Here is a 10,204-nt window from a genome sequence, read left to right on the forward strand (position 1 = left end):
CCAATGGATACATTATCAGGATGTGCAGACGGGACAGAACGGCTATGAATCAGTCTCTAACGGCTATTTTTCAAATGAAACCACTTAAATAGCCAGAGTGAACAGTAGTAGACAACAAGAGAGCTATTCCATCTAAGCAATAAAGCATTTCAACCACCAAGAGCTTCCGTTGAGTAAATTCAAGAAAAAGAAGGAAGAAGTGTATTCATCTCAAATCTGAAAGTGCTTCCTTCGCATTCAAGGCTCTACTACTATCCTCCATCATTCGGTACATTCAAGAGGAGACTCAGAAATCGAGAAGCCCCCACTTTCTTATCTAAAATCTGTTTGAGGGCTTCTAACTCTACTTTGCTTATATTGTTCTCACACTTGCTTTTTTAGAAGCTTTCTTTGTGAACTCCCAAACTTTGTTTTTCTTGCTTGATTCAATCAGGGGATTGAATCAAGGGTTGTAAGGTTTGTTGGTGAGCCAAAAATAAAACTAACGGTGTAAGTTTGTGGTTGGTGAACCCGAAAAAACCAACTGGGTTTGATTGTGAACCCGAAAAAACAATCGGGTGGTTCTAGTTGGTGAGCCTATGAAAACCGACCGAGTTCGTTGTGATCTCGTGAAAACAACAAGTTGGGTTGTGAGCTTGAAAAACAACCGGCTGTAATCTTAGGGATTATAGTGAACTTCCAAGTGCGGCTTGGGGAGTAGACGTAGGAGCAAAAGTTGGCTTCGAACCACTATAAACTTTTCTGTGTTTGTATTGGTTGTTGTCTCTTTCTCTCTCTTCACTCACTGCATCTAATAAACTAACTAATTTGCTTGCAATAGATTTAGTTAATTACTCATTATATTTTTAATTGGTTAATATTTAATTAAAACCCAATTCACCCCCCCCCCCCCTCTTGGGTTGTCTCCTTGGGCAACAGGGAACAATCTTTTATACAGTATCTCATACAAGAGTGATGCAGGAGCACTACACCGTCAAAGAGGATGGAGCAAGTTGAGAGGGATTTGAGTTTTTGAGCTCCTCCCTATCATCTGAAAGTTTTCCATCTTGGAGATAGTTGACCAAGGGGCAATCCAACTTGGCTTAAAATCAACTTGCATGACCGACCTCAACTCCTCTATGCTAGATTTTATGAGTACTTCAAGGTAGGTCATCTTCCCCAAGTCAACACACTCAGAGGTGGCGAGTTTTCAAAGTAGATCGGCCATTGTGTTCTTCGATCTTGGGATCTGCTGCACTTCAATTCTATGAAAGAACTGGGAAATGTCCTTGATATTTTGGAGGCCCGTATGGAACCCCTTGCCTCGAACTTTCCTCGGAAGTGCCTAGCAACTAGTTAAGAGTTGCTAAAGGCTTTTAAGTGTTGGACTCCAAGTTCTCTCGTGAGCTTGAGGCTAGTAATGAGATCCTCATACTTGGCTTCACTATTGGACGTCTTGAAGTTGAAGCATAGAGGGTATTCCGCCATAATCCCATCTGAGTTGGTGAGGATTAGCCCAAATCCACTTTTATTCAAGCTAGAAAATCCGTCAGTATGCAATATCGAAAAATCTTTTGGCTCAGACTTTTCTCGACATTCTCCCGTACTCGTTTGCTCGTGAACAGTGCATTCCATGAGAAAATCTGCCAATGCCTGAATAATATTAGATGTCAAATTTTTTGAGCTCGACGGCCCACTTGGTCAGTCTTTCTGATATGTCCAACCTTCGAAAAACTTATCGCATAGGGTGATTGATTAGCATAATGATGGAATGCACCTGCAAGGAAGGCCAAAGTCTCTGAGCCAAGATGATGAATGCATAAGCCATCTTCTTGAGTTTAGGATACCTTGTTTCAGCATCATGGAGGACTCAACTTGTATAGTAGATGGGCTTTTGCACTCCCTCCTCACGGACAAGGACTGAGCTCATGGCTAAGGGGGCCACCACAAGGTAGAGGTAAAACATATCTCCCAGGCTCGGCTTGGTGATGAAAGGTGGCGAGCTAAGGTACCACTTGAGTTGGTTTAAAGCAGCTTGACACTCCTTGAACCACAAATTTTTTTTTGAATTGCCTTAGTGCTTTGAAGAAAGGTAGGCACTTCTTGGTTGATCTTGTTACATACTTGCTCAGTGCCACGACCTGACTTGCCAGATGCTAAATCTTCTTTTTTGTCCTTGGAGGCATCATTTCCATCACAGTGTGGATCTTTTTTGGATTAGCTTCGATTCTACGCTGTGTAACCATGAACTTGAGGAACTTTTCCATAGTGACTCCTTAGGCACACTTGCTTGGATTAAGCCTCATGCGATACCTCCTTTAGGTTGTGAGTGCCTCTTGTAAGCCAACCACGTGTTGCTCAGCCTCCTTGCTCTTCACTAGTATGTCATTTGCATAGACCTCTAAATTTCATTCAATATGGTTCTTGAAGATTTTGTTGACTAGGTATTGGTGTGTAGTTTAAGGCTGCAAATGGGTCGGATCGACCCGAGACCCGACTCGGCCCGACCCGTGTAGACCCGATCCGAATTTTAGGACCTGCGGGTTCGGGTCGGATCCTAAAATTGGACCCGAATCATTTTTTGGATCGAATCTGGGTTTACCGAACGGATCCGACCCAATGCGAATGGACCCGAAGAGAGAAAAAGAGAGGGAAAAAAAGCAAAAGAGGGAATTTTTTTTTTTTTTTTATATGGGTCGTGGCACTATTGGTCCGTCAGGATCATCTCTCGAACTATTACACTATTGATACCTCTGGTGTCTCGGTAGCTGGCTTTTTTTTTTTCTTCTATTTTTTGGTTTCTGTTTTTTTTTTTTTTAAGTGAGGGAACGCTGAACGGAATATGGGTCATGTGCCAGTTTTCTGCAATGGAATTGGATTTTGGAAGAAGTCTGGGATTTTTTTTGTCCCTAGGGGAGCTGGGAGACACCAAGTTCCGTCCAATCAGTCATATGGACAAAAAGTAGTGTGATATGAAATTTGGCTTGCAGACCGACTTAGTAAGTCAGGGGTCATCCGTTCTGACTGGAGGTCAATTGCAAGTCTTTCAAGTCATGGGTCACCCAGCACCTCATAGTTATGATATGACCAAATTAGATTTGTCCAAATTCTTTTCCAAAAGCATAAGAAAATTGGACTCGATTCGGACCCGAACTCGACCCAACTCGAACCCGATCCGACCCAACCCGATCTTCAACCGGGTCGAATCTGGGTCCAAAATTAGGACCCAAACAAAAAATCGGGTCGGATCGGGGTCACCCAGGATCCGATCCGACCCGACCCATTTGCACCCCTAGTGTAGTTCCTATGTTCTCTAGGGTGAAGCTCCTTTTCTTCAGCCGAATAGGCTTGTATGCTAGGTCCTTGCTTAACCTATGAAAAATCATATCAAAGCTTATAGCTGGCATATCGAAGGTTGACCAAGCAAAGATGTTGGCGTTATCTTGGAGAAAATCCACTAGCCGAGCCCTAGAAGCTTCGTCAAGGTTGGCTCTGATCTATACCATCCTATTTAGATCTGCTTCATTGAGGGAGCCTTGGAGGAGTTCCTCAGCTACTTCACCTCACTTCTACTTCTACTCGTTCTGGGCATCAATGCATTCAATGTGGAGCGCTTCTATGGGTTTCTTCCCCCAAAGAGTCACCACATAGCACTGCCGAGCTAGTGCCTGGTTGTCTCGGACTTTTTCTAAACTGTGTTTGGTCGGGAACCTCATTAGCAGGTGATAGGTGGACACCACAACACGAAAGGTGCTCAAACCGGGCCAATCCAAAGGGGCGTTGTACGCCCAAAGGACTTTCACGGCCAAAAAATCTACCATCATAGTTGTGTGCTTTGAGGTCTGGCCAACCGTGACTAGGAGAGGGATAGCTCTTTGCACCAAGATTGGATCTCCTTAAAACCCAGTCAGAGGAGAGTTTATCCTCTTCCGTCGATCAAGCATCATTAATATTCGATGCTTTTTAAAAGCATAGGCAGTGTTTGGCATGGTGGTTTAGTTGTCGGCGCTTTCTCCTAGCGTCGGCAGGTGAGAGTCTGGAATGGCCCTTTTTTCTATGGTCACTGTTGGAACTCCTACAATGTGCATTATTATATTTCTGAAATCAGTATTGTTGGCTATCTGAATAACAGTATTCCAGAACATTACCTACCAGGAAATGTGCGGGTATCTTTCATTTTGTCACTTGTTGTCTAATTGCTTTTGAGAATCACATGACATGCCAATTATTTTTGTCTATTTCTCTCAAAAACATGAACGAAATGTGATCTAACTTGTAATATTTTTTTGATAGCTAGCTGATGATAGCCTTTCATTTCAGTATGAAGAGTGGCCACAAGATAACCTCCTCCAGAGAGGTAGATGAAGCGATATGTTCTTGTTTGCATAGAAAATCCATTTGGGCTTCGTGTCTTGAGGCATTAGAATTCCAACCATTGCTTAACGCTGGTGAATGCAAGCAGCCTGTTATAGTTGGAGGAGATATTGTGCTTGTGCTTCATCAGAAGGATCATCTCAAGTTCAAGAGAACGGGTGATTATAGCTTTGTTGAGTACATGTCCCTCCCCGGGACCCTCCGTGGCTTCCAGCTTGTCTTGACTCATTTGGATAACAGGTAGTTGCTCATTTTAAGCCTGGTAAGTAATTTGTTGCTGGAAATTGGACCCGGGGGTAACCGCTCGGCTGAGAAGGAGGAGCTCCGGCGAGAGTTGGCGGGGGGCGGTCCGTCGATGGGCGGCGTCCTCCGGGGGACCTGCAAAAAGCCGATGGCCGAGGTTTCCGGCGCCGGCCCTCCGATGCTTAAGTCAGAAGGGGCTAATGCGTAGAATGAGAGAGAAAATATGTCTCCTGAGTTTCAGAGTCCAACCCCTTCTAAAATGGAGGGGCTCCCCTTTTATAGAGGATACATGATTATCTGTAATGTGACGAGGCGATCGGGTTACTGTCATGATTGAGCATGTCGTATAAATCAATGCACAATCGTGCGAATTAATGCATTGCCATAGGAGATCATGCCGGAGCTGACGAGTCGTCGTGGCTGATCGGACGTAGCCGAGCGGGTCAGCTGTTTGCCGTGGAGGGCTTGAGATCCGTAGATAGCATTAATAGTTGAGTATGCCGAAGATCTGCGGAGGCCATACCCACTAATTGTTGAGTGGATTAGAAACCAGCAGAGGCCATTCGCATTAATTGTTGACAGTGGTAGCAGGGCATGGCCTTTAGTCGAGCTGCAGAAGGATGTGACCGTTGCAGGTGGATAGTGAGGTAGGACTTTCGAGGTCGAAGATGCTGAAGTCGGGAGCTCAAGTCAGGCCTCTTGAGGTCGAGCGCCTAGTCGGGTGCTAGGTCAAGAGTCGGGGCGCCTCCAGGTCGGGCGCCTTGAAGTCGAGTGCCTCCAGGTCGGGAGTCGGGGCGCCTCTAGGTCGGGAGTCGGGGCGCCTCTAGGTCGGGCGCCGGGGCACCTCCAGATCGAGCGCCTTCAGGTCAGGCGTCTCTGATCACATGTTGGCGATGTGCTCACATGCTTTAGGGCAATTTATATTCCCCCAACATAATCCATCAAGACTTCAGCTTTCTCCTTTAGTCTTACTGCCTAAGCACAGCATAATGTATTGTTCTAACGATCTGTTAATTGCCGTAATGGATCAATTCAAGGCCATTGAAGGGAGGTAAAATGGATCGTCCTACTCCGGTATGAAGTCACCCAATTCCGGCTGAGCGGACCTCAAAGCCAGGCTAATCTTAGCCCGCCAAAAGCCGAGCTGACCTCAGCCAGAGGCCAGGCCGATCTCAGCCTGCCAAAGGCCGAGCCGACCTCAAGGGGGAGGCCAGGCCCACCTCAGCCCGCCAAAGGCCAAATTGACCTCGGCCCTGTCAACCTTGATCTCGTCGAAGATCCTGCAGATCCCATGCCCGGGCCGCCGAGTGGCCAAATCATGCCATGTGGTAGACCTAGAGGCTCTCTCAACAGATCCTCTTGAATTGCGGTGTTAAAGGCCGGTCATTGTGACAGCCGCCTCGGGGAGCAGGGCATTGATGACTGGCCCTTGCATACCACCAGGTAACGTCTGAAGTGAGTGCGCACACGACGCATTTAATGACTCCCTCGACCACTTCCATTTAGAATAACATGGCGGACCCTCAGAATAGATTCGGAAAGATATCTCTCCAATTCTTTGCCTGCAGGATGGGTCTCCATGCTATACGCCGCCTCCAATTAATGACCAGCTGATCACGAATTGACTCGAAATTTTAGGTAACGACCGAGACCGTTACCCTATAAAAAGGGAGTAGGAAAAGGCTTTCGATAAGCCATTATAAACTATTTTACGCTACAAAAGGCCAGCCAAGGTACTCAGATACTTCTCCAAAAGTTCGGCTAATTTAGCCATCGGAAGGCCTTCGCTGAAATCTCCAGCCAAGACTTTGTGCAGGTACCCTGGAGCACAAGAGGTGGCCCTCTTTCTTCATCCTGGCTGGTGTCTCCTCTGCTTCTTCCGACCTGGTCATCCTGAGACCAGATTTCAACCACAACAGCTATAAACAATGAAGGCAACTATACATTAAACTGATGCTACAAACCTAACTTGACCAAGTCCGTATCTAGATTCGAACATTTCGGTACACGATCCATACCCAACTCAGACCTGCAAGAATAATAATATTTTTTATTGATCGGATCTAGCTTGACCAAGCCCTATTAAGTTGGAACCATGTCCTATATCAGAATCCGATCATAAAACTGGGCCAGATTGGATCAAGAACCTGTTAAGTTGGAATCATGTCCAATATCAGAATCGCAACAAAAATCCGGGTCAGGTAGGATCAGGCATTGCCCATCGAAGAGAGAGAAGGCCTGTTTGCAGCCTTCTGAATGGCTCTGCGTCATTCTTACCGTGGGATGAATGAGCAAGGGCCACGATCCGCAAAACTGAAAGGCTCCTCCCTTCACTTCGGTGCCCCTAAAAAGCCCTCAAGCCGCTGCTTCTCCGTTTCTATTGCCTCTTCGCTGTACCTCCAACCATTCGCCTGTCCTTGATCGGTGGTGGATCACAGAGAAGAATCAAAGCCTCCGAGAGTTCTCACGCCTTTTTCTTCTCCCTTTTTCTCGGTATGGTGGTGGTCGTTTGAACTCTAAACCCTAAACCCTAACCAAAGAAATAAAATACTCAGTTGTTTCTTCCTTCTCTGGTTTTTTGTTAGACTTATTAAATCATAATCCACCATTCCTATTGTGGTTTGAATTTGTTTTGAAGTATTCTTTGTGAGAGACTGTATATATTGGGACAAGAAGTTGATAGTATTTTGATGATTTTGTCTCTGTATTAATTTCTAGTGAAATATTCTGAAATATACTTTCCTTTTTTCAATGAAGAACAATAGACATGTTTTAGATCTAATGGTTAATGACTGCAAAGATGGAACAGTTTTGAAGTATTAATACTTCATTTCTATCTCAAGTTGCAGTATAAACTCTTACTGGTGAAGTTCTAATTGATGTTAAGAAAACAACTTGCAGTGTAACTTCAGATCAAGGAATTGTTTATTCTTACTTCAAACATCAATTCTTTGTCTATAGAGGAAAAGAAAAAAGAGAGAAAACGATAAGAAGCACTAGTTTAGTGTTTTCTTTTCTTCTTTCTGCTGTTGCCATTAATACGTGATTGTTCCAAATATCAACTTTGTCAATAGAAGTTAAGACATGACAGTTTCAATGAGTGGGAAATAAATTGCGTTACATCAAAAGTTGCACTTGTCTTCAATTTTTCTGAGTTTTGGAGTTAACAATAGCGGCGTGTTAATGGTTCTTATCTGTTCAGGAAAATGCTCCTGTGATGATGAAACTTCTAAGTTGCCTCTTTTGATCGTTCCAATTGCTGAAAGCAGCTTTTTAATATGCTGGCTTAGGTGTGGAGATGAAGAGACATCTGAGGGGCTCTGTTTCCTAAATTTTTTGTTCTAGGTCAGAACAACGAGAGAGAGAGAGAGAGAGAGAGAGAGAGAGAGAGAGAGAGAGAGAGAGAGAGAGAGAGAGAGAGAGAAGGGAAATCCCTCTGGTTTTATTAGTTCGTCAAACAAAATTATGTAGCAATCATAGGTTATATCTGTCTTCACTCGTGTCGTTCTTTGTGACATACATCGTATGCATGAATGGATGAGTAAGTATTTCTTTTTTTTTGTTTAATTTTTTGCAGAAGATAGGCTTTCTTGATCTTTTCTTTATATCATACTCAATTGTCATCATAATCATATATACATATTTCAAATTGGGACTCTGTAATTATGGTTTTTTAATCCTATTTCTCTATGTTTGTTATCTATTGGGAAACAATTCATTGTAAAAGCTTGACTTTGTCATTGGTTACTTAGGTACTTTAAGCTCAGTTCGGAACCCATAGCTAAGAGTTCTGGATTGTTGAGCCCAAAGTCAAATGCTAGTTGAGAAAAACTCTGATTATCCTAATTCTTATAGAAATTATTAGTATTTCATGATTTTATTCATGCTACCATTATTCCATGATTTGGAATTGACATTCTATTGGGTTTCTAACTTTTCTGAAATAATCTGTGTTCAGACGTGATAAACTAATCTCATACAAGCTTTTGTGCTTTTTTGGTACTATTATTCTGATCTTTATTGAGTAATAACAATTCTTAGAGATTCATAATGCTTGAATAATGAATGGCTTTTTTCATTCCTCCCCCCAGCCCCCCTGCCCCACCCCACCTTTTTTCTTCCAGCCTCAAAATGTAATTAACAAGATGTTGATTCATATGTGAAGCTGAAGAGGCATTTGAGGAGTTCATGTTCCCCTTTCTTCCATCCTAATGATTAAAAGAGCTAAGAGTTTGTTTTGTCTCAAGCCCATTTTGAAAATATGCTAGTATTGTTTCTATAATCAATGGTTATTTCTCTATCATCCTTAGTTTTTCTCTCAATTTCTTTCTTTCATGCACATGATATACATTCTCCTTTCTTTTTATCTCCCTTACTATTTTTTGCTCGATATTGGGTGTTTCCTTTGGACAGATATCTGTGCTTTTGTTTCATACTTGCCTTTTTCTTTTCAGGAAAGGATGCCCATCTTGTGTGGGTTTTTTTGATCAGCAATGCCCTTCTCTTGCTGTGGTATTTCAATTGTGCCTTTTGGTCTTTCAGGGATGGGATTTCTAGATGGAAAAGAGAGGGTTAGTGTTTCTGGGTTGCTCTTCTTCATTGGTGTGGACTGTAAGGTGATTGCTCGATCAAAGCGATTGGATTTGGTTTCTCTGTGCTCAAGGGGTTCTCTTGTGCATCATCATTGGCATTAGCATGGTGGCAGTGTTTAAATGTGGTGCATATGGCAGCATGACCGCATATGTGTATGCAGTCCTTTGATTGGACCGCATTGCGTATATGCGGTTACTGTATATTATGCTATATATATAGCTTGCTTACTATTGTATGGCTGCATATGCGGGCTCACTTAGCATTCTAGAGCTACATATACCACCCACTTTTATATAGGCTTGTGCATGTGAAGTTGATCCAAGCTGATGCTTATGTTTGAATTGGGTTTCATGTGGAGCTAATATGGTTTTAATTGTGTCAAAATGCCATGTTTTTAAAACCAGACCAAACTATTCGACCAGCTTAATCGGGAACTAGGCGCTTCTCTGGTCCAATTCAAAAGATATTTTAAAAGTGGTCAAAACTCGGTTAAACTTGGGAGAATTGGATGACCCAGTTAGACCGGCTGGTCTAGTCCGGTCCAGTTTGACCCCTTTTTTGAATTTTTTGACCCCTTTTTTGAATTTAATATTCTTTAAGTCGAAACGCTAAGCAGCTCTTCTTTCTTCTCCAACAGAAACCCCTAGCATCTCTCCCTGTACTTGCTGCTTCTTTTCTCTTCTGTGGTCTCCAACACCCTCTCCATTCTTCATTAATTTAATTTTCTTAGAGTTTTAGAGATATTACTTGTTGAATAACTCTACATATATTTATAAGTGCTTTAGCATTCTTGATCATTCTATCAAAGATTATGAATTACACAAATTTCGAATGCATCGAAACTTGGTTTCTGTTGTCTTAGTACTAGGAGATGCCAAATGTTTCAAGTGCTTGGGGAGTATTAATATGTACTATTCCGAACATTAGATTGACGGTGGGAACAAAATGGGTACTAGGACAGCCTCCAAGGAAACTTCTGAGTATAAAGGAATGCTGCAATGGTTTTTTGTAGCAT

At 43.0% G+C, this 10,204-nt stretch overlaps 1 long non-coding RNA gene across 1 annotated transcript; it reads left to right on the plus strand.

Annotated features, from left to right (window-relative positions):
* The first annotated feature begins 6,787 nt into the window (after positions 1-6,787).
* LOC103718977 lies at positions 6,788-9,483 on the plus strand. Its single transcript, XR_605916.3, has 2 exons — positions 6,788-7,089; positions 9,051-9,483. It is a non-coding gene; the product is annotated as an uncharacterized LOC103718977 (long non-coding RNA).
* The last annotated feature ends 721 nt before the right edge of the window (positions 9,484-10,204 follow it).

This window comes from Phoenix dactylifera, unplaced genomic scaffold, assembly GCF_009389715.1.
Source record: "Phoenix dactylifera cultivar Barhee BC4 unplaced genomic scaffold, palm_55x_up_171113_PBpolish2nd_filt_p 000342F, whole genome shotgun sequence".
NCBI classification, from domain to species: Eukaryota; Viridiplantae; Streptophyta; class Magnoliopsida; order Arecales; family Arecaceae; genus Phoenix; species Phoenix dactylifera.